Source organism: Oncorhynchus masou, chromosome 32 (assembly GCF_036934945.1).
Source record: "Oncorhynchus masou masou isolate Uvic2021 chromosome 32, UVic_Omas_1.1, whole genome shotgun sequence".
NCBI classification, from domain to species: domain Eukaryota; kingdom Metazoa; phylum Chordata; class Actinopteri; order Salmoniformes; family Salmonidae; genus Oncorhynchus; species Oncorhynchus masou.
The window spans coordinates 822065-845397 of NC_088243.1; the positions used below are offsets into that span (position 1 = coordinate 822065).

At 47.0% G+C, this 23333-nt stretch overlaps 1 pseudogene; it reads left to right on the top strand.

Annotated features, from left to right (window-relative positions):
- The first annotated feature begins 50 nt into the window (after positions 1-50).
- On the top strand, positions 51-17713 carry LOC135526868 (RING finger protein 145-like; annotated as a pseudogene).
- Positions 17714-23333: the final 5620 nt, after the last annotated feature.

Here is a 23333-nt window from a genome sequence, read left to right on the forward strand (position 1 = left end):
TTATTGTATTCCGATTTCGGAGGCTGTCTTATTTCAATATAGCTTTATTTCAATGATTGACTTTTAATTTGAAAGAGACACATCTAATTTGGTAAAAAAACATTTGCCATAATCTCATCGGCAAATGACGTTTATCCCGGAAATGGCCACGCAAGCGACTGGACTGTTTGGAGAACCATAACAACTCAAGCTAGATAATTGTCAATTTTCATTTACAACATGCTGTCCGAAGAAGGATATTAGCTTCATTTACAGTATCATATGCGTTTCGTTGGATATCGTTCGTGGTTTTACAACCGGTACAACTTATTTTTAAATGTTGCCACTGTGACAGAAACGTGATATCAGAATCAAAAGTAGCTAGCTACAATGCTAACGTCTTAGCATTTTGTAATAACATCTGGTTCTAGCTAGCTACAATTAAATGCTGTGGTTTAGCTGTTGTCCTCCGACATAAATAGACCGAGATGTAGTTTGCTTATAAACTTGTCAATACTAAGGAAAGTACAACGTATAGCAGTTAACTATCAAGGGGTCACTTCGGGTTGTGCACCTTCAATGTCAATAGTCCCATTATGTAATGTGGATACTTGTGGCAGAAAACAAGGCCGTCGCTTTCAAAGCCAACTAATAGATTTCACCAGTAGGACGACGGTCATTGGTAGACAGATTGATAGTTTGTTGTTGTTGTCAACTTTGATGTTGATCATGTCATTAAATGTCAATGGTATTGCTTGACGTTTGTGTGTGTGTGGCAGGTGAATAACCGACCATGAAGAGGGACCAGTCAGATGGACAAACATCTACCTTCCTCTCTTCTCTAACCATGTGACAAAATAATTCTGCTCACCAAACATTTTTCTACCGCGCCAAAAGGGGACGAATTATCTCAAGATGCCTCGGTTGGAAGACGTTGCCAACATTGTTCTGAGGGTGCCATGCATCCTGGTACTGGACTTGCTCTATAAATGTGACATTGATAGCTTCACAGAGCACCTCAGGGCGAAGAACGAAGACATGCTCTTCAAATACAAATATGTTATCTGGAACCTCTATTACCTAGGTAACATTCATACACGTCAGCTACGTCCCAAATGGCACCATAGGGCCCTGGTCAACAGTAGTGTACTATATAGGGAATATGGCCCTGGTCAACAGTAGTGCACTATATAGGGAATATGGCTCTGGTCAACAGTAGTGCACTATATAGGGAATAGGGCCCTGGTCAACAGTAGTGTACTATATAGGGAATGGCTCTGGTATGTGCTATATAGGGGATCTGGTCAACAGTAGTGTACAGTAGTGCACTATATAGGGAATAGGGCCCTGGTCAACAGTAGTGTTCTATATAGGGAATAGGGCCCTGGTCAAGTGTTCAGTAGGGAATAGGGCCCTGGTCAACAGTATCTATATAGGGCCCTGGTCAACAGTAGTGCACTATATAGGGAATAGGGCCCTGGTCAACAGTAGTGTATTATATAGGGAATAGGGCCCTGGTCAACAGTAGTGTACTATATAGGGAATAGGGCCCTGGTCAACAGTAGTGTAGGGCCCTTCAGTAGTATATAGGGAATAGGGCCCTGGTCAACAGTAGTGTACTATATAGGGAATAGGGCCCTGGTCAACAGTAGTGTTCTATATAGGGAATAGGGCCCTGGTCAACAGTAGTGCACTATATAGGGAATAGGGTCCTGGTCAACAGTAGTGATCTATATAGGGCCCTGGTCAACAGTAGTGTACTATATAGGGAATAGGGCCCTGGTCAACAGTAGTGTTCTATGTAGGGAATAGGGCCCTGGTCAACAGTAGTGTACTATATAGGGAATATGGCCCTGGTCAACAGTAGTGTTCTATATAGGGAATAGGGTCCTGGTCAACAGTAGTGTACTATATAGGGAATAGGGCCCTGGTCAACAGTAGTGTTCTATATAGGGAATAGGGCCCTGGTCAACAGTAGTGTAGTATGTAGGGAATAGGGCCCTGGTCAACAGTAGTGTACTATGTAGGGAATAAGGCCCTGGTCAACAGTAGTGTACTATGTAGGGAATATGGTGCCATTTGAGACAGAACCATCACCATATCATTACATATTTCTCCAATGTGACTTTAACCATTTGTGTTGTCTTTCCTGAAACACCATTTCACTGTAGAGGAAAACCAGGGCTGTATTCATTAGGAACCAAACAGAAGCACGTGGAACAAAACAGGGAGGGACTTACCTGAATTTGCCCAATAGAAACTCAAGTTTTGTTGAGAAACATTTTCTGTTGGTAGCTACGTTGCAAACATTTTTTGTTGCGTGTGTCTTGGGTCTGTTGGAACGTTCCAACAGGAGTCTGTTGTAAATAGCAAGGTAGCCAACGAACAACACGGTCGAAGACCCTGTGAAAAAGTTGTATAGCGGCAGAATAAGATACCGGGGTAGAGAGTGGGCCATTTCATTAAGTTTTCCCTCTCATCACCGTTTATTCCCGAAAAAATGTATTCTCAATCTGATAGCCTACGGACAAACGTTAAGAATAAGCTACGTGGTGAGTTGATGCCTATTTGGCAGCTAGTTAGCTAGGTGAATTAATCATGCTACCTTGTATGCGTTGTTAGTTGGCAACCTTGTTATTTTACAACGTTTTTTGGAACATTCCACAAATTATACACACCTTTGTGTGTGTGTGAATAGACCCCAGTTGTTTTGCTCTGTGAATACCACTATCAGTGCTGTTGTCGCTGTCCTCCTCCAGGTCACGTAATCAACGTGGTGATGTTACTTTTACCATTGAGACGCATCATCAATCTCTACCTCTACATCCTCACCACTCTGCTCTTTTACGTGGGACACCAGATCTCCAAGTGAGTGTCTACACTTTCAGACATTGCCACAACAACCATACAGATAGATTTCAGCAACACAGAATCAAATCAGCTAAGGCTGTTATTATGAGAGACTGGTTAGTCACAAAACAACTACACTTCCCAGAATGCAAATAGATTTTCTATAGCTCTACGGAGTGTGACATCTTCTATGATAGTCTGTACGTCTTGGGTAAATCTTTTGAGAACAACTACACTTCCCACAATGCAAATAGATGTTCTACAGCTATACGGAGTGTGACATCTTCTATGAAAGTCTGTACGACTTGGGTCAATCTTTTGAGAACAACTACACTTCCCAGAATGCAAATAGATGTTCTACAGCTATACGGAGTGTGACATCTTCTATGATAGTCTGTACGTCTTGGGTCAATCTTATGAGAACAACTACACTTCCCAGAATGCTAGTAGAGCTTAATTGGTAATACAAGCGTATTTATGACTATATACACATGTTGATAGAGAGGCTAACCCACCTGTCTTCAGTTGGCTGTTTTTCCTCTTTGGTCCATCTCTATAAAACCAGATTTGAACGAGGTTTTCCCCTTGCTGTTGTTGACATGGTGAGTGACCGTTGATGTGTTTTTTTCCACAGGGACTATGTCCATGGAGAGGTGCAGTATGGGTATGACGGAGCCCTGTACTTCGACTCTCAGGCCTTCAACCGCTTTGTCTCTTCCCTGACTAGTAAGTCACTCACACTTGCACTATATCCCTTTGTTTTCCCATAGTTATCACTGGCTACTCACTGTACAAACCATAATATAGCTTCTTTTTTTAAACTTTCTTTTTGTCTCTCTGTCTTTCTCTCTCTCTCGTTGGTTTGTGTTTATGTGCCCCTGTGTGTGTAGGTCAGGTCATATTGAGTACGTTGTGTGCCTTCCTCATGAAGACCAGGAAGGTGTGGCTGTTCTCTGCCTTCCTTCTGCCCCTATTGGCCCGTCTCTGTGCCATGCCCCATAACACCCTGCTATTGGTCAACTCCTTCTCCACGGCCCTGACTGGAATAGGTGTGGCCATGTTCCTCCTGTCCAATCTGTTCGTGCCGTACCGGCTGGCCAGGGCAGCCTACTCTGAACTGCTTCAACTGGAGGTGATATCCACTCTAACCCCCTCCCCTCTAACCCCCTCACCACAGGGATATCCACTCTAACCCCCTCCCCTCTAACCCCCTCCCCTCTAACCCCCTCACCACAGGGATATCCCCTCTAACCCCCTCCCCTCTAACCCCCTCACCACAGTGATATCCCCTCTAACCCCCTCCACTCTAACCCCCTCCCTCTAACCCCCTCACCACAGGGATATCCCCTCTAACCCCCTCACTCACCCCCCTCCCCTCTAACCCCCTCACCACAGGGATATCCCCTCTAACCCCCTCACCACAGGGATATCCCTCTAACCCCCTCCACTCTAACCCCCCCCTCTAACCCCCTCACCACAGGGATATCCACTCTAACCCCCCCTCCCCTCTAACCCCCTCACCACGGTGATTTCCCCTCTAACCCCCTCCACTCTAACCCCCTCCCCTCTAACCCCCTCACCACAGGGATATCCACTCTAACCCCCTCCCCTCTAACCCCCTCACCACGGTGATATCCCTCTAACCCCCTCACCACAGTGATATCCCCTCTAACCCCCTCCACTCTAACCCCCTCCCCTCTAACCCCCTCACCACAGGGATATCCACTCTAACCCCCTCCCCTCTAACCCCCTCACCACGGTGATATCCCCTCTAACCCCCTCACCACAGTGGATCCCCTCTAACCCCCTCCCTCTAACCCCCTCCCCTCTAACCCCCTCACCACAGGGATATCCACTCTAACCCCCTCCCCTCTAACCCCTCACCACGGTGATATCCCCTCTAACCCCCTCACCACGGTGATATCCCCCTAACCCCCTCACCACAGGGATATCCACTCTCCCACATGACCCCCTAACCCCCTCACCACGGTGATATCCCCCTAACCCCCTCACCACGGTGATATCCCCTCTAACCCCCTCCCCTCTAACCCCCTCACCACGGTGATCTCCCCTCTAACCCCCTCACCACAGTGATATCCCCTCTAACCCCCTCACTGTTCACGGTGATATCCCCTCTAACCCCCTCACCACAGGGATATCCCCTCTAACCCCCTCACCACGGTGATATCCCCTCTAACCCCCTCACCACAGGGATATCCCCTCTAACCCCCTCACCACGGGATATCCACCCCTAACCCCCTCTACCCTCTAACCCCCTCACCACGGTGATATCCCCTCTAACCCCCTCCACAGGGATAACCCTCTAACCCTCCACTCTAACCCCCTCCCCTGACCTAACCCCCTCACCACAGTGATATCCCCTCTAACCCCCTCACCACAGGGATATCCCCTCTGTCACCACGGTGATATCCCTCTAACCCCCTCACCACAGGGATATCCCCTCTAACCCTCACCACGGTGATATCCACTCTTCCCCTCTCTAACCCCTCACCACGGTGATATCCCCTCTAACCCCCTCACCACAGTGATATCCCCTCTAACCCCCTCCCCTCTAACCCCCTCACCACAGTGATATCCCCCCTAACCCCCTCCCCTCTAACCACTCTAATGGTCCCCTCTGTTCACCACAGTGATATCCACTCATTAACCCCCTCCACTCTAACCCCCTCCCCTCTAACCCCCTCACCACAGTGATATCCACTCATCTAACCCTCTCTAACCCCCTCACCACATGATAACCCCTCTAACTCACCACAGGGATACTCTAAGTCTCACGGTGTATCTAACCACCTCACCACAGGGACCAACCTCCTCTAACCCCCTCACCACAGTGATATCCCCTCTAACCCAGTCTCTGTTCACACATGACCAACCCAGTCTTCCATCTACCCGTCTCTGTTCACACATGACTAACCCAGTCTACCATCTACCCGTCTCTGTTCACACATGACCAACCCACTCACGTTATTCAACTCCCCTCTTTGTCTCTCAGGTGATAGAGCTGTATAGACTCCTCGCGGTGACTATCTCTCTCTGGAATCAGTTTGCAGTGCCAGTGTTGTTCAGTGTGTTCTGGTCTGTGCTGTTTGTGGTCCAGCTCTGTTCTTACTCCATGACCAACAGTACAACAGGCAGCCATGAGGGGTGCTGTTCTTCCTCCTCACAAGGTACACTCCATAGAGATACATGAAGGGTTACATAATTCAGTTAATTTTCCCAAGATTCAGGTTTTCCAGAAATCCTGGTTGGAAGATTCCATAGAATCAGAAGGCAATAAGCTCTCTGGGCCATGGTCTTTGTAGACTTCCCATGACTTGTACAGTCATTAGAGATACATGTAATTCACCGCCTGGCTCCTAAGACTCTCTGGGCCATGGTCTTTGTAGACTTCCCTGACTGGTACAGTCATTAGAGATACATGTCATTCACCGCCTGGCTCCTAAGACTCTCTGGGCCATGGTCTTTGTAGACTTCCCATGACTTGTACAGTCATTAGAGATACATGTCATTCACCGCCTGGCTCCTAAGACTCTCTGGGCCATGGTCTTTGTAGACTTCCCCTGACTGGTACAGTCATTAGAGATACATGTCATTCACCGCCTGGCTCCTAAGACTCTCTGGGCCATGGTCTCTGTAGACTTCCCCTGACTGGTAATTCACCGCCTGGCTCCTAAGACTCTCTGGGCCATGGTCTCTGTAGACTTCCCCTGACTGGTACAGTCATTAGAGATACATGTCATTCACCGCCTGGCTCCTAAGACTCTCTGGGCCATGGTCTTTGTAGACTTCCCATGACTTGTACAGTCATTAGAGATACATGTCATTCACCGCCTGGCTCCTAAGACTCTCTGGGCCATGGTCTCTGTAGACTTCCCCTGACTGGTACAGAAATACAAATAATATTACTACAGAGATCATACAAGCTAGTCTAAAGCTAGGAGCCAGTCAGCTAATGAGATACATTAGAGATACATGTCATTCACCGCCTGGCTCCTAAGACTCTCTGGGCCATGGTCTCTGTACACTTCCCCTGACTAGTAATTCACCGCCTGGCTCCTAAGACTCCCTGGGCCATGGTCTCTGTACACTTCCCCTGACTGGTACAGTCATTAGAGATACATGTCATTCACCGCCTGGCTCCTAAGACTCTCTGGGCCATGGTCTCTGTAGACTTCCCCAGTGACTACAGTCATTAGAGATACATGTCATTCTGGCTCCTAAGACTCTCTGGGCCATGGTCTCTGTAGACTTCCCCTGACTGGTACAGTCATTACATAATGTCATTCACCGCCTGGCTCCTAAGACTCCCTGGGCCATGGTCTCTGTAGACTTCACCTGACTGGTACAGTCATTAGAGATACATGACATTCACCGCCTGGCTCCTAAACTCTCTGGGCCATGGTCTTTGTAGACTTCCCATGACTTGTACAGTCATTAGAGATACATGTAATAATTTCAAACACAGATTCACCGCCTGGCTCCTAAGACTCCCTGGGCCATGGTCTCTGTAGACTTCCCATGACTTGTACAGTCATTAGAGATACATGTCATTCACCGCCTGGCTCCTAAGACTCCCTGGGCCATGGTCTCTGTAGACTTCCCCTGACTGGTACAGTCATTAGAGATACATGTAATTCACCGCCTGGCTCCTAAGACTCCCTGGGCCATGGTCTCTGTAGACTTCCCCTGACTGGTACAGTCATTAGAGATGCATGTAATTCTCAGGTACACTAACTCAACCACTCATATTCTGGGTAGAAATGTGTATTGAGTCTCCTCTAGCTCCATGATACCAGTATATGTATCTACAGTGCTTTCAGAAAGTATTCATACCCCTTAAGTTTTTCTACATTTTGTTATCTTACAGACAGAATTTTAAAATGGATTTTAAATTGAAATGTTGTGTCCCTGGCCTACCCACAATACCCCATAATGTCAAAGTGGAATTATGTTTTTAGACATTTTTACAAATGAATGAAAAGCTGAAATGTATTGAGTCAATAAGTATTCAACTCCTTTGTTATGGCAAAACCTAAATAAGTTCAGGAGTGTAAAATGTGACTGACCGGCACGATTCGGTCTTATTTAGTAACATTTGAAATGGTGTTTTTTTTTACATTGGATAAAAGTAGAGACTCAGAGCTAGAAAATGGTATATTATACACTACAGTTGAGGAACAATGGGAAAGTAATTCTGCTTTGAAAGTTGATTAACTTGTAAACACACTTTTGAGAAAATGGCCCTTGAATGTTTTGGTACACCTCCTGGAGAGCCCTTCTTTGTCTACACCCATTCAGTATCGTTCACACCCTCTTAAGCTTTTAGCCCCACACATTCAGCATCGTTCACACCCTCTTAAGCTTTTAGCCCCACCCATTCAGCATCGTTCACACCCTCTTAAGCTTTAGCCCCATCCATCTCTTTAAGGATTCACATCGGATGCCATGTACTAAACAACCAAGACTAAAGGCTGGTTTATACTACGGGTGTGTTCATAAATTCAATCTGGAGTGCCAGAGTGCACTCTGGGCGTTCATAAACCCAGAGCGTTGTCAGATTGTCCGTTCGTAAATTCAGAGCGTTTTGCTCTCGGAGCGTTCAGAGCTCACACTGGACGCTCTGGCCGAGGAGTAGGGTTGATCCCAGCGTTCAGAGCTCACACTGGACGATCTGGCCGAGGAGTAGGGTTGATCCCAGCGTTCAGAGTGCACACTGGACGCTCTGGCCGAGGAGTAGGGTTGATCCCAGCATTCAGAGCTCACACTGGACGCTCTGGCCGAGGAGTAGGGTTGATCTTACAACAGCAGTCAAGAACCCAAGCTAACTGGCTAACTTGCTAGCTACTTCCAGACACAACTCCTCACTCTGACCATTTTACTTTCCCTAGCAGAGCTGATTAGGCTGTTTTCATGTTATCCAGAGCGTTGGTGACTTGTAACTGTGCTACTGGCAACAATTTAATAAAACATTTTTTTGCCAACGTTTGCCCACACCGGCCGTATTCAACGGGTGTTGAGCGTTCATAAATGTGTCAGTTAGTCTATATAGTACACTGGCAGAGTGAATTTACCAGCTACGTCTATCAACAGTTGTCGAAATGACATCATTAACATTCTATTGAAATGGTTACTTGCATAGTGGAGTCTTTTGTTTAGACATGGAGCTAGCTAGCTAAACAATGAACCAAAATCCCAACTCATAATGTTACTACCCTGCATGAATCTGTAGGTAGCTAACCAACCAGGTTCAATGTTTGCTAGCTAGCTACCATTAGGCTATAACTAGCAATGCAAATGGCTCTGAGATACAAATAATATCACTACAGAGATCATACAGCTAATGTTAGCTAGTGAGCCAGTCAGCTAATGTTAGCTAGTGAGCCAGTCAGCTAATGTTAGCTAGTGAGCCAGTCAGCTAATGTTAGCTAGTGAGCCAGTCAGCTAATGTTAGCTAGTGAGCCAGTCATCTAATGTTAGCTAGTGAGCCAGTCATCTAATGTTACACTAGCGAGCCAGTCATCTAATGTTAGCTACTGTTGAGCCAGTCAGCTAATGTTAGCTACTGTTGACCAGAGCCAGTCAGCTAATGTTAGCTAGTGAGCCAGTCAGCTAATGTTAGCTAGTGAGCCAGTCAGCTAATGTTAGCTAGTGAGCCAGTCAGCTAATGTTAGCTAGTGAGCCAGTCATCTAATGTTAGCTAGTGAGCCAGTCATCTAATGTTAGCTAGCGAGCCAGTCATCTAATGTTAGCTAGTGAGCCTGTCATCTAATGTTAGCTAGCGAGCCAGTCATCTAATGTTAGCTAGTGAGCCAGTCATCTAATGTTAACTAGCGAGCCAGTCAGCTAATGTTAGCTACTGTTGCGAGCCAGTCATCTAATGTTAGCTAGCGAGCCAGCCAGCAAATGTTAGCTACTGTTGACCAAGCCAGTCAGCTAATTTTAGCCAGCGAGCCAGTCAGCTAATGTTAGCTACTGTTGAGCCAGTCAGCTAATGTTAGCTGTTGAGCCAGTCAGCTAATTTTAACTAGCGAGCCAGTCAGCTAATGTTAACTACTCTTGCCAGTCAGCTAATGTTAGCTAGTTGACCAGAGCCAGTCAGCTAATGTTAGCTAGCGAGCCAGTCAGCTAATGTTAACTAGGTAGCCAGTCAGCGAATGTTAGCTAGCGAGCCAGTCAGCTAGCTAACAGTACACTTTAACTTGAAATGAAAACGACTTTCTGTGTGTTCTCTTTTCGACTCCATCTGCATATTTGCAATCAAACAGCAGAATTTTCTACATCTCTTTAGCTATCGTACTCTAATTCCACTCATTTCAAAACTAAGTTCTCCAGAAAGTGGAAAGCAACACTTTTGCAGTTCTACTACGTGATATCTTTATAAAAAAATCCACATTAGAAAGACAGAAGCATGCTACATGGCAGACCAATCTGAACTCATCTCTCGGCAATGCCAGCCCACCCATTATCTCAGCCAATCATGGCTAGCGGGAAGGTTCCTGTCTTTTTCTGTGGTTAAAACAACTAGGCTGGTAATTTTAACATTTTTATTATTATTTACAGATGGCATACAAGTTTGTTATTAAGGCACATGAAAGTTCAAATGTTCCAGAAGGCATTTCTGACAACAGCAAAAATCATTTTGATATAAAAAAATTAAAAAGTTGACTTTCAAATGTCTCTCCTGTGAGGTAGTGACGACATACGCCTAGTTTCCTGAAATGAATCACAAATGTGCTCAACAAGTCACATAATACGTTACATGGACACACTCTGTGTGCCATAAGTGTTTAACATGATTTTTGAATGACTACCTCATCTCTCTACCCCACACATTACAATTATCTGTAAGGTCCCTCAGGCGAGCAGTGAATTTCAAACACAGATTCAACCACAAAGACCAGGGAGGTTTTCCAATGCCTCGCTGAGGGAGGGCACCTATTGGTAGATGGGTGTATATCCCTTTGAGCAGGGTGAAGTTATTAATTACACTCTGGCTGATGTATCAATACACCCAGTCACTACAAAGATACAGGCGTCCTTCCTAACTCAGTTGCCGGAGAGGAAGGAAACCGCTCAGGGATTTCACCATGAGGCCAATGTTAACTTTAAAACAGTTACAGAGTTTAATGGCTACGATAGTTAATCAACAATGATAACCTGAATGACAGAGTGAAAAGAATGAATCCCTGTTGACCAGAATAACAATATTCCAAAACATGCTTCCTGTTTGCAACACGGCACTAAAGTATTACTGAAAAACATATGGCGTTATGAATACAAAGCGTGTACTGTATGTTTGAGACAAATACAACACAACATCACTGAGTACCACTCTTCATATTTTCAAGCATGGTGGTGGCTGTATCATGTTATGGGTATGCTTGTCATCGGCAAGGACTAGTGAGTTTTTTTGCTTATATTTTTACAATAAACACAAACATACATCGACAAAAACAATAGACAATGTAACATTTACATGCATACATTTCAACAAACATTAATAACATAACAGACAACGTAACACAATCTGAAATGATATGGGGCAGAGTCTTACCAGTTATTAGAAACAACATTCGGTGTTGATAATGTGGGAACATGTGGGTCTGAGCAAGTGTGATGTCATTAATGTTTGTTGACTAGGGAGTTTAAGGAAAAACATAAACATACTGGAATTAAGCTCAGGAAAAACTCCCAGAGAAAAACCTGTTGACCAGGGCCCTATTCCCTATATAGTACACTACTGTTGACCAGGGCCCTATTCCCTATATAGTACACTACTGTTGACCAGAGCCCTATTCCCTATATAGTACACTACTGTCGACCACGGCCCTATTCCCTATATAGAACACTACTGTTGACCAGGGCCCTATTCCCTATATAGAACACTACTGTTGACCAGAGCCTTATTCCCTATATAGTACACTACTGTTGACCAGGGCCATATTCCCTATATAGAACACTACTGTTGACCAGGGCCCTATTCCCTATATAGAACACTACTGTTGACCAGGGCCCTATTCCCTATATAGAACACTACTGTTGACCAGGGCCATATTCCCTATATAGTACACTACTGTTGACCAGGGCCCTATTCCCTATATAGAACACTACTGTTGACCAGGGCCCTATTCCCTATATATAACACTACTGTTGACCAGGCCCTATTCCCTATATAGAACACTACTGTTGACCAGGGCCCTATTCCCTATATAGTACACTACTGTTGACCAGGGCCCTATTCCCTATATAGTACACTACTGTTGACCAGGGCCCTATTCCCTATATAGTACACTACTGTTGACCAGGGCCCTATTCCCTATATAGAACACTACTGTTGACCAGAGCCCTATTCCCTATATAGTACACTACTGTTGACCAGGGCCCTATTCCCTATATAGTACACTACTGTTGACCAGGGCCCTATTCCCTATATAGAACACTACTGTTGAACAGGGCCCTATTCCCTATATAGTACACTACTGTTGACCAGGGCCCTATTCCCTATATAGTACACTACTGTTGACCAGAGCCCTATTCCCTATATAGTACACTACTGTTGACCAGAGCCCTATTCCCTATATAGTACACTACTGTTGACCAGAGCCCTATTCCCTATATAGTACACTACTGTTGACCAGGGCCCTATTCCCTATTTAGTACACTACTGTTGACCAGAGCCCTATTCCCTATATAGTACACTGCTGTTGACCAGGGCCCTATTCCCTATATAGTACACTACTGTTGACCAGAGCCCTATTCCCTATATAGTACACTACTGTTGACTAGGGCCCTATCCCCTATATAGTACACTACTGTTGAGCAGGGCCCTATTCCCTATATAGTACACTGCTGTTGACCAGAGCCCTATTCCCTATATAGTACACTACTGTTGACCAGGGCCCTATTCCCTATATAGAACACTACTGTTGACCAGGGCCCTATTCCCTATATAGAACACTACTGTTGACCAGGGCCCTATTCCCTATATAGAACACTACTGTTGACCAGGGCCCTATATAATACACTACTGTTGACCAGAGCCCTATTCCCTATATAGAACACTACTGTTGACCAGGGCCCTATTCCCTATATAGAACACCACTGTTGACCAGGGCCCTATTCCCTATATAGAACACTACTGTTGACCAGGGCCCTATTCCCTATATAGTACACTGCTGTTGACCAGGGCCCTATTCCCTATATAGTACACTACCTGTTGACCAGGGCCCTATTCCCTATATAGAACACTACTGTTATAGTACTACTAGCTGTTGACCAGGGCCCTATTCCCTATATAGTACACTACCGTTGACCAGGGCCCTATTCCCTATATAGTACACTGCTGTTGACCAGGGCCCTATTCCCTATATAATACACTACTGTTGACCAGAGCCCTATTCCCTATATAGAACACTACTGTTGACCAGACACTGGGAGACTAATTTCCCTTTCAGCAGGACAATAACCTAAAACACAAGGCCTAATCTACACTGGAGTCGCTTACCAAGACGACACTGAATGTTCCCTAGTGGCCTAGTTACAGTTTTGACTTAGAGATGCACAATGCACTAAATTGCTCCGAAAATAAGTTTGTCCTAATTTCAGTTTATGTGACAAATATAAACTAATATGTTGTAGAGAATCAGTGTACCATCTAAACCTCTGAAATATATTTTCCATAACCCAAAAAATATTTTGTTTTCAGCTCTTTGAAGCTGGTGTAGAAAACCGAAAGTAAAAGACATGAAAACTAAATGTGAGAACGGGAAGCATAGAAATAACATACACGGAACAGATCTACAGCTTCTTAGACTGGCTTTCAATGAGAATGACTGATCTATAACACACATTTCTATGTTCATTTGGTTCGGTCGCCCCAAAAAGTTACAGGTTTAAATCGGCTTGAAAATGGCTGCCTAGCAATGATCAACAAACAACTTGACAGAGCTTAAAGAATTGTAAAATTAATAATGTGCAAATATTGTACAATCCAGGTGTGCAAAGCTCTTAGAGACTTACCCAGAAAGACTCACAGCTCTTAGAGACTTACCCAGAAAGACTCACAGCTCTTAGAGACTTACCCAGAAAGACTCACAGCTCTTAGAGACTTAACTAGAAAGACGCACAGCTCTTAGAAAAGACTCACAGCTCTTAGAGACTTGGAGACAGCTGTAATCGCTGCCAAAGGTGCTTCTAACATCTATTGACTCAGGGTTGAACATTTGTCATCAAGAAAGTGTTTTATTTTTCATCTTTTAGAAAATTTAGAATTTTTCTTTCACTTTGACATTACAGAGTATTTTGTGTAGATCGTTGACACGAAATGACAATGAGATCCATTTTAATCCCACTGTGTATTGAATCCATTTTAATCCCACTGTGTATTGAATCCATTTTAATCCCACTGTGTCTTGAATCCATTTTAATCCCACTGTGTATTGAATCCATTTTAATCCCACTGTGTATTGAATCCATTTTAATCCCACTGTGTATTGAATCCATTTTCCATATTATCGTCTGTCTGTCTGTCTGTCTGTCTGTCTGTCTGTCTCTGTCTCTGTCTCTGTCTCTGTCTGTGTGTGTTCTCTCCTCATTGTCTCTGAGTGCTGTGTGTGTGTTCTCTCCTCAGTGTCTCTGAGTGCTGTGTGTGTGTTCTCTCCTCAGTGTCTCTGAGTGCTGTGTGTGTTCTCTCCTCAGTGTCTCTGAGTGCTGTGTGTGTGTTCTCCTCAGTGTCTCTGAGTGCTGTGTGTGTGTTCTCTCCTCAGTGTCTCTGAGTGCTGTGTGTGTGTTCTCTCCTCAGTGTCTCTGAGTGCTGTGTGTGTGTTCTCTCCTCAGTGTCTCTGAGTGCTGTGTGTGTGTTCTCTCCTCAGTGTCTCTGAGTGCTGTGTGTGTGTTCTCTCCTCAGTGTCTCTGAGTGCTGTGTGTGTGTTCTCAGTGTCCTCTGTGTGTTACCTGGGCCTGGGGCTGCTCAACCTCACCAAGTGTCTCTGAGTGCTGTGTGTGTGTGTTCTCTCCTCAGTGTCTCTGAGTGCTGTGTGTGTGTTCTCTCCTCAGTGTCTCTGAGTGCTGTGTGTGTGTGTTCTCTCCTCAGTGTCTCTGAGTGCTGTGTGTGTGTGTTCTCTCCTCAGTGTCTCTGAGTGCTGTGTGTGTGTTCTCTCCTCAGTGTCTCTGAGTGCTGTGTGTGTGTTCTCTCCTCAGTGTCTCTGAGTGCTGTCTGTGTGTGTTCTCTCCTCAGTGTCTCTGAGTGCTGTGTGTGTGTGTTCTCTCCTCAGTGTCTCTGAGTGCTGTGTGTGTGTGTTCTCTCCTCAGTGTCTCTGAGTGCTGTGTACCCTACTCCCTGCTGGGCCTGACGACCGGTGGTGTCTTACCTGGGCCTGGGGCTGCTCAACCTCACCAAGTTCTACCAGGGGGCTACACTGCAGTACAGAATGACAACGTCATGCACAGGTGGGCTGGGGGGTTGGGTTACACAAGGCAGGTGTCTAGGCCTGCATCCCAAATGGCACCCTATTCCCTATATAGTGCACTACTGTTGACCAGGGCCCTATATAGAACACTACTGTAGACCAGGACCCTATATAGAACACTACTGTAGACCAGGACCCTATATAGAACACTACTGTTGACCAGGGCCCTATATAGAACACTATTGTTGACCAGGACCCTATATAGAACACTACTGTAGACCAGGACCCTATATAGAACACTACTGTTGACCAGGACCCTATATAGAACACTACTGTTGACCAGGACCCTATATAGAACACTACTGTAGACCAGGACCCTATATAGAACACTACTGTTGACCAGGACCCTATATAGAACCCTACTGTTGACCAGGACCCTATTCCCTATATAGTGCACTACTGTTGACCAGGACCCTATATAGAACACTACTGTTGACCAGGACCCTATATAGAACACTACTGTTGACCAGGACCCTATATAGAACACTACTGTTGACCAGGACCCTATTGACCAGGACCCTATATAGAACACTACTGTTGACCAGGACCCTATATAGAACACTACTGTTGACCAGGACCCTACCCTATATAGAACACTACTGTTAGACCAGGACCCTATATAGTACACTACTGTTGACCAGGGCCCTATATAGAACACTACTGTAGACCAGGACCCTATATAGAACACTACTGTTGACCTTGACCCTATATAGAACACTACTGTTGACCAGGACCCTATATAGAACACTACTGTTGACCAGGGCCCTATATAGAACACTACTGTTAGACCAGGACCCTATATAGAACACTACTGTAGACCAGGACCCTATATAGAACACTACTGTTGACCAGGGACCCTATATAGAACACTACTGTTGACCAGGGCCCTATTCTCTTCTATAGAACACTACTGTTGACCAGGACCCTATATAGAACACTACTGTTGACCAGGGCCCTATATAGAACCCTACTGTTGACCAGGACCCTATATAGAACACTACTGTTGACCAGGGCCCTATATGTGTCTGTCTACTGTTGACCAGGACCCTATATAGAACACTACTGTTGACCAGGACCCTATATAGAACACTACTGTAGACCAGGACCCTATATAGAACACTACTGTTGACCAGGACCCTATATAGAACACTACTGTTGACCAGGGCCCTATATAGAACCCTACTGTTGACCAGGACCCTATATAGAACACTACTGTTGACCAGGGCCCTTTTAGACATGCAGGCTATAGAACCCTACTGTTGACCAGGACCCTATATAGAACACTACTGTTGACCAGGGCCCTATATAGAACCCTACTGTTGACCAGGACCCTATATAGAACCCTACTGTTGACCAGGACCCTATATAGAACACTACTGTTGACCAGGGCCCTATATAGAACCCTACTGTTGACCAGGACCCTATATAGAACACTACTGTTGACCAGGGCCCTATATAGAACACTACTGTTGACCAGGGCCCTATATAGAACCCTACTGTTGACCAGGACCCTATATAGAACCCTACTGTTGACCAGGGCCCTATTCTCTTCTGCAGTGCACTATAGAGGGAATACAGAATCAGCAATATTTATTGACCCTGTTTCATTATGTGGTTGAATTTCTCTCAGGAGCACCATTAAGTATTATTGTGTGTGTCTGTGTGTGTGTAGTCAGTGTGTGTGTGTCTGTGTGTGTGTGTGTGTGTCTGTGTGTGTGTCTGTGTGTGTGTCTGTGTGTGTGTGTGTCTGTGCGTGTGTGTGTGTCCCTGTGTGTGTGTCTGTGCATGTGTGTGTGTGTGTGTCTGTGTCTGTGTGTGTGTCTGTGTCTGTGTGTGTGTCTGTGCATGTGTGTCTGTGCTGTGTGTGTGTGTGTGTGTGTGTGTGTGTGTGTGTGTGTGTGTGTGTGTGTGTGTGTGTGTGTGTCTGTGTCTAGAAACAGGTGTGTGTGTGTCTGTGTCTGCCCTGTGTGTCTGTGCATGTGTGTCTGTGCGTGTGTGTGTGTGTACAGTCTAACCCCTGCCCTGCATCTAGAAACAGGTACAGTGTGTGTGTCTGAAACAGGTACAGTGTAACCCCTGGTGTGTGTGTCTAGAAACAGGTACAGTGTAACCCCTGGCCCTGTGGGTGTCTGTGTGTGTGAATGACTGTGTGTGTCTAGTGTGTCTCCCCTGGCCCAGAGGTGTGACTGAGGGTAACGTTAACCCCTGTTGCCCTGGCTCTTCAGACGGGTCTTTTAGACATGCAGGCTCTGCAACGCACCTTCCTCCTCAGTATCATCCTCTTCAGTCTCACCTCCACTCTGCAGTCCATGATAGAGATCACAGACCCCATCATCCTGGCCCTGGGGGCATCTAGAAACAGGTACAGTCTAAGCCCTGGCCCTGGGGGTGTCTAGAAACAGGTACAGTCTAACCCCCCCTGGCCCTGGGGGCATTTAGAAACAGGTACAGTCTAACCCCATCATCCTGACCCTGGGGCCCTGGGGGTGTCTAGAAACAGGTACAGTCTAACCCCATCATCCTGGCCCTGGGGGTGTCTAGAAACAGGTACAGTCTAACCCCTGGCCCTGGGGGCATCTAGAAACAGGTACAGTCTAACCCCATCATCCTGGCCCTGGGGGGCATCTAGAAACAGGTACAGTCTAACCCCTGGCCCTGGGGGTGTCTAGAAACAGGTACAGTCTAAGCCCTGGCCCTGGGGGCATCTAGAAACAGGTACAGTCTAAGCCCTGGCCCTGGGGTTGTCTAGAAACAGGTACAGTCTAACCCCCCTGGCCCTGGGGGTGTCTAGAAACAGGTACAGTCTAACCCCCTGGCCCTGGGGGCATCTAGAAACAGGTACATTCTAACCCCCTGGCCCTGGGGGTGTCTAGAAACAGGTACAGTCTAACCCCCCTGGCCCTGGGGGCATCTAGAAACAGGTACAGTCTAACCCCATCCCTGGCCCTGGGGGCATCTAGAAACAGGTACAGTCTAACCCCTGGCCCTGGGGGTGTCTAGAAACAGGTACAGTCTAACCCTGGCCCTGGGGGTGTCTAGAGACAGGTACAGTCTAACCCCATCACCCCTGGCCCTGGGGGGTGTCTATAAACAGGTACAGTCTAACCCCTGGCCCTGGGGGGTCTATAAACAGGTACAGTCTAACCCCCCCTGGCCCTGGGGGGTCTAGAAACAGGTACAGTCTAACCCCTGGCCCTGGGGGGGGTCTAGAAACAGGTACAGTCTAACCCCATCCCTGGCCCTGGGGGGTCTAGAAACAGGTACAGTCTAACCCCCCCTGGCCCTGGGGGTGTCTAGAAACAGGTACAGTCAATAGCCAAGCATTAAGAGCAGTCACACATGTTCTGGCACAAAATCGTATGTATCATTGTACACTTACCAATCCTGGCCCCAAGCCATATCATCCTGGCCCTGCTGAACAATGAATCAAATGGCCACCGGAGAAAAGTTACATTGTACATCATCCTGGCCCTGGGGCCCTGTTTATTATCTATGCATAGTTACTTCACCACTACTTACATGTGTAAATTACCTCAACTAACCCATCACTGACTCCAGGTACCCCCTGTATATCGCTTGGTTATTTTATCCTGGTTACTTTTTATAATGTTTTACTGTAGTTGGTAAATATTTTCTAGTAAACTGTATTTCTTGAACTGCACTGTTGGTTAAAGGGCTTGTAAGTAATAATTTCCTGGGGGTGTCTAGAAACAGGTACAGTCTAACCCCATGTTCCTCGGCACATGTGACTAATTTAGATGAGATTTGTCTAGAAACAGAACTAACCCCATCATCCTGGCCCACGGCCTGGGGGTGTCTAGAAACAGGAAGTCTTTCATATTAGAAACATACTGTTTTCATCCTGGACCCTGGGGGTGTCTAGAAACAGGTACAGTCTAACCCCATCATCCTGGCCCTGGGCCCTGGGGGTGTCTAGAAACAGGTACAGTCTAACCCCATCATCCTGGCCCTGGGGGTGTCTAGAAACAGGTACAGTCTAACCCCATCATCCTGGCCCTGGGGGTGTCTAGAAACAGGTACAGTCTAACCCCATCATCCTGGCCCTGGGGCCCTGGGGGTGTCTAGAAACAGGTACAGTCTAACCCCATCATCCTGGCCCTGGGCCCTGGGGGTGTCTAGAAACAGGTACAGTCTAACCCCATCATCCTGGCCCTGGGCCCTGGGGGTGTCTAGAAACAGGTACAGTCTAACCCCATCATCCTGGCCCTGGGGCCCTGGGGGTGTCTAGAAACAGGTACAGTCTAACCCCATCATCCTGGCCCTGGGGGTGTCTAGAAACAGGTACAGTCTAACCCCTGGCCCTGGGGGTGTCTAGAAACAGGTACAGTCTAACCCCATCATCCTGGCCCTGGGGGTGTCTAGAAACAGGTACAGTCTAACCCCATCATCCTGGCCCTGGGGCCCTGGGGTGTCTAGAAACAGGTACAGTCTAACCCCATCATCCTGGCCCTGGGGGTGTCTAGAAACAGGTACAGTCTAACCCCATCATCCTGGCCCTGGGGGTGTCTAGAAACAGGTACAGTCTAACCCCATCATCCTGGCCCTGGGGGGGGGGTCTAGAAACAGGTACAGTCTAACCCCTGGCCCTGGGGGGGTGTCTAGAAACAGGTACAGTCTAACCCCATCTGGCCCAGGGGGGTCTAGAAACAGGTACAGTCTAACCCCATCATCCTGGCCCTGGGGCCCTGGGGGTGTCTAGAAACAGGTACAGTCTAACCCCATCATCCTGGCCCTGGGCCCTGGGGGTGTCTAGAAACAGGTACAGTCTAACCCTAACCCTGGCCCTGGGGGTGTCTAGAAACAGGTACAGTCTAACCCCCCTGGCCCTGGGGTGTCTAGAAACAGGTACAGTCTAACCCCATCATCCTGGCCCTGGGGCCCTGGGGGGGGTGTCTAGAAACAGGTACAGTCTAACCCCATCATCCTGGCCCTGGGCCCTGGGGGTGTCTAGAAACAGGTACAGTCTAACCCCATCATCCTGGCCCTGGGGGCATCTAGAAACAGGTACAGTCTAACCCCATCATCCTGGCCCTGGGGGTGTCTAGAAACAGGTACAGTCTAACCCCATCACCCTGGCCCTGGGGGTGTCTAGAAACAGGTACAGTCTAACCCCTGGCCCTGGGGGTGTCTAGAAACAGGTACAGTCTAACCCCATCATCCTGGCCCTGGGGGTGTCTAGAAACAGGTACAGTCTAACCCCATCATCCTGGCCCTGGGGGTGTCTAGAAACAGGTACAGTCTAACCCCATCATCCTGGCCCTGGGGCCCTGAGGGTGTCTAGAAACAGGTACAGTCTAACCCCATCATCCTGGCCCTGGGGGTGTCTAGAAACAGGTACAGTCTAACCCCATCATCCTGGCCCTGGGGCCCTGGGGGGGGGGTCTAGAAACAGGTTGACCCGACGGCAGTGGATCACGACTCCTGTCTGTCAACAGTGACTTCTGTCAATATCCACACATTTTTAGTCATTTAGCAGTAGTGAGGGATACGTCTTTCATACTGATCCCCCGCGGGAATCGAACCCACAACCCTGCAGGCGCCATGCTATACCAACTCAGGGTTGCTGTCCTTGTAGTTATGGTAAGAGACCAGTGATGCCCTTCCTCTCTCTGTAGTTATGGTAAGAGACCAGTGATGCCCTTCCTCTCTCTCTGTAGTTATGGTAAGAGACCAGTGATGCCCTTCCTCTCTCTCTGTAGTTATGGTAAGAGACCAGTGATGCCCTTCCTCTCTCTCTGTAGTTATGGTAAGAGACCAGTGATGCCCTTCTCTCTCTGTAGTTATGGTAAGAGACCAGTGATGCCCTTCCTCTCTCTCTGTAGTTATGGTAAGAGACCAGTGATGCCCTCTCTCTCTCTCTGTAGTTATGGTAAGAGACCAGTGATGCCCTTCCTCTCTCTCTGTAGTTATGGTAAGAGACCAGTGATGCCCTTCCTCTCTCTCTGTAGTTATGGTAAGAGACCAGTGATGCCCTTCCTCTCTCTCTGTAGTTATGGTAAGAGACCAGTGATGCCCTTCCTCTCTCTCTGTAGTTATGGTAAGAGACCAGTGATGCCCTTCCTCTCTCTCTCTGTAGTTATGGTAAGAGACCAGTGATGCCCTTCCTCTCTCTCTGTAGTTATGGTAAGAGACCAGTGATGCCCTTCCTCTCTCTCTGTAGTTATGGTAAGAGACCAGTGATGCCCTTCTCTCTCTCTCTGTAGTTATGGTAAGAGACCAGTGATGCCCTTCTCTCTCTCTCTGTAGTTATGGTAAGAGACCAGTGATGCCCTTTCTCTCTCTCTCTCTGTAGTTATGGTAAGAGACCAGTGATGCCCTTCCTCTCTCTCTCTGTAGTTATGGTAAGAGACCAGTGATGCCCTCCCTCTCTCTCTCTGTAGTTATGGTAAGAGACCAGTGATGCCCTTCTCTCTCTCTGTAGTTATGGTAAGAGACCAGTGATGCCCTTCCTCCTCTCTCTCTGTAGTTATGGTAAGAGACCAGTGATGCCCTCCCTCTCTCTCTGTAGTTATGGTAAGAGACCAGTGATGCCCTTCCTCTCTCTCTCTGTAGTTATGGTAAGAGACCAGTGATGCCCTTCCTCTCTCTGTAGTTATGGTAAGAGACCAGTGATGCCCTTCCTCTCTCTCTGTAGTTATGGTAAGAGACCAGTGATGCCCTTCCTCTCTCTCTGTAGTTATGGTAAGAGACCAGTGATGCCCTTCCTCTCTCTCTGTAGTTATGGTAAGAGACCAGTGATGCCCTTCCTCTAAGAGACCAGTGATCTCTCTCTGTAGTTATGGTAAGAGACCAGTGATGCCCTTCCTCTCTCTCTGTAGTTATGGTAAGAGACCAGTGATACCCTTCCTCTCTCTCTGTAGTTATGGTAAGAGACCAGTGATGCCCTTCCTCTCTCTGTAGTTATGGTAAGAGACCAGTGATGCCCTTCCTCTCTCTCTGTAGTTATGGTAAGAGACCAGTGATGCCCTTCCTCTCTCTCTCTGTAGTTATGGTAAGAGACCAGTGATGCCCTTCCTCTCTCTCTCTCTGTAGTTATGGTAAGAGACCAGTGATGCCCTTCCTCTCTCTGTAGTTATGGTAAGAGACCAGTGATGCCCTTCCTCTCTCTGTAGTTATGGTAAGAGACCAGTGATGCCCTTCCTCTCTCTCTGTAGTTATGGTAAGAGACCAGTGATGCCCTTCCTCTCTCTCTGTAGTTATGGTAAGAGACCAGTGATGCCCTTTCTCTCTCTCTCTGTAGTTATGGTAAGAGACCAGTGATGCCCTTCCTCTCTCTCTGTAGTTATGGTAAGAGACCAGTGATGCCCTTCTCTCTCTCTCTCTGTAGTTATGGTAAGAGACCAGTGATGCCCTTCTTCTCTCTCTCTCTGTAGTTATGGTAAGAGACCAGTGATGCCCTTCTCTCTCTCTCTCTCTGTAGTTATGGTAAGAGACCAGTGATGCCCTTCCTCTCTCTGTAGTTATGGTAAGAGACCAGTGATGCCCTTCCTCTCTCTCTCTGTAGTTATGGTAAGAGACCAGTGATGCCCTTCCTCTCTCTCTCTCTGTAGTTATGGTAAGAGACCAGTGATGCCCTTCCTCTCTCTCTCTGTAGTTATGGTAAGAGACCAGTGATGCCCTTCCTCTCTCTCTCTCTGTAGTTATGGTAAGAGACCAGTGATGCCCTTCCTCTCTCTCTCTCTGTAGTTATGGTAAGAGACCAGTGATGCCCTCTCTGTAGTTATGGTCCTCTCTCTCTGTAGTTATGGTAAGAGACCAGTGATGCACTTCCCCTCTCTCTCTCTGTAGTTATGGTAAGAGACCAGTGATGCCCTTCCTCTCTCTCTGTAGTTATGGTAAGAGACCAGTGATGCCCTTCCTCTCTCTGTAGTTATGGTAAGAGACCAGTGATGCCCTTCCTCTCTCTCTGTAGTTATGGTAAGAGACCAGTGATGCCCTTCCTCTCTCTCTGTAGTTATGGTAAGAGACCAGTGATGCCCTTCCTCTCTCTCTCTG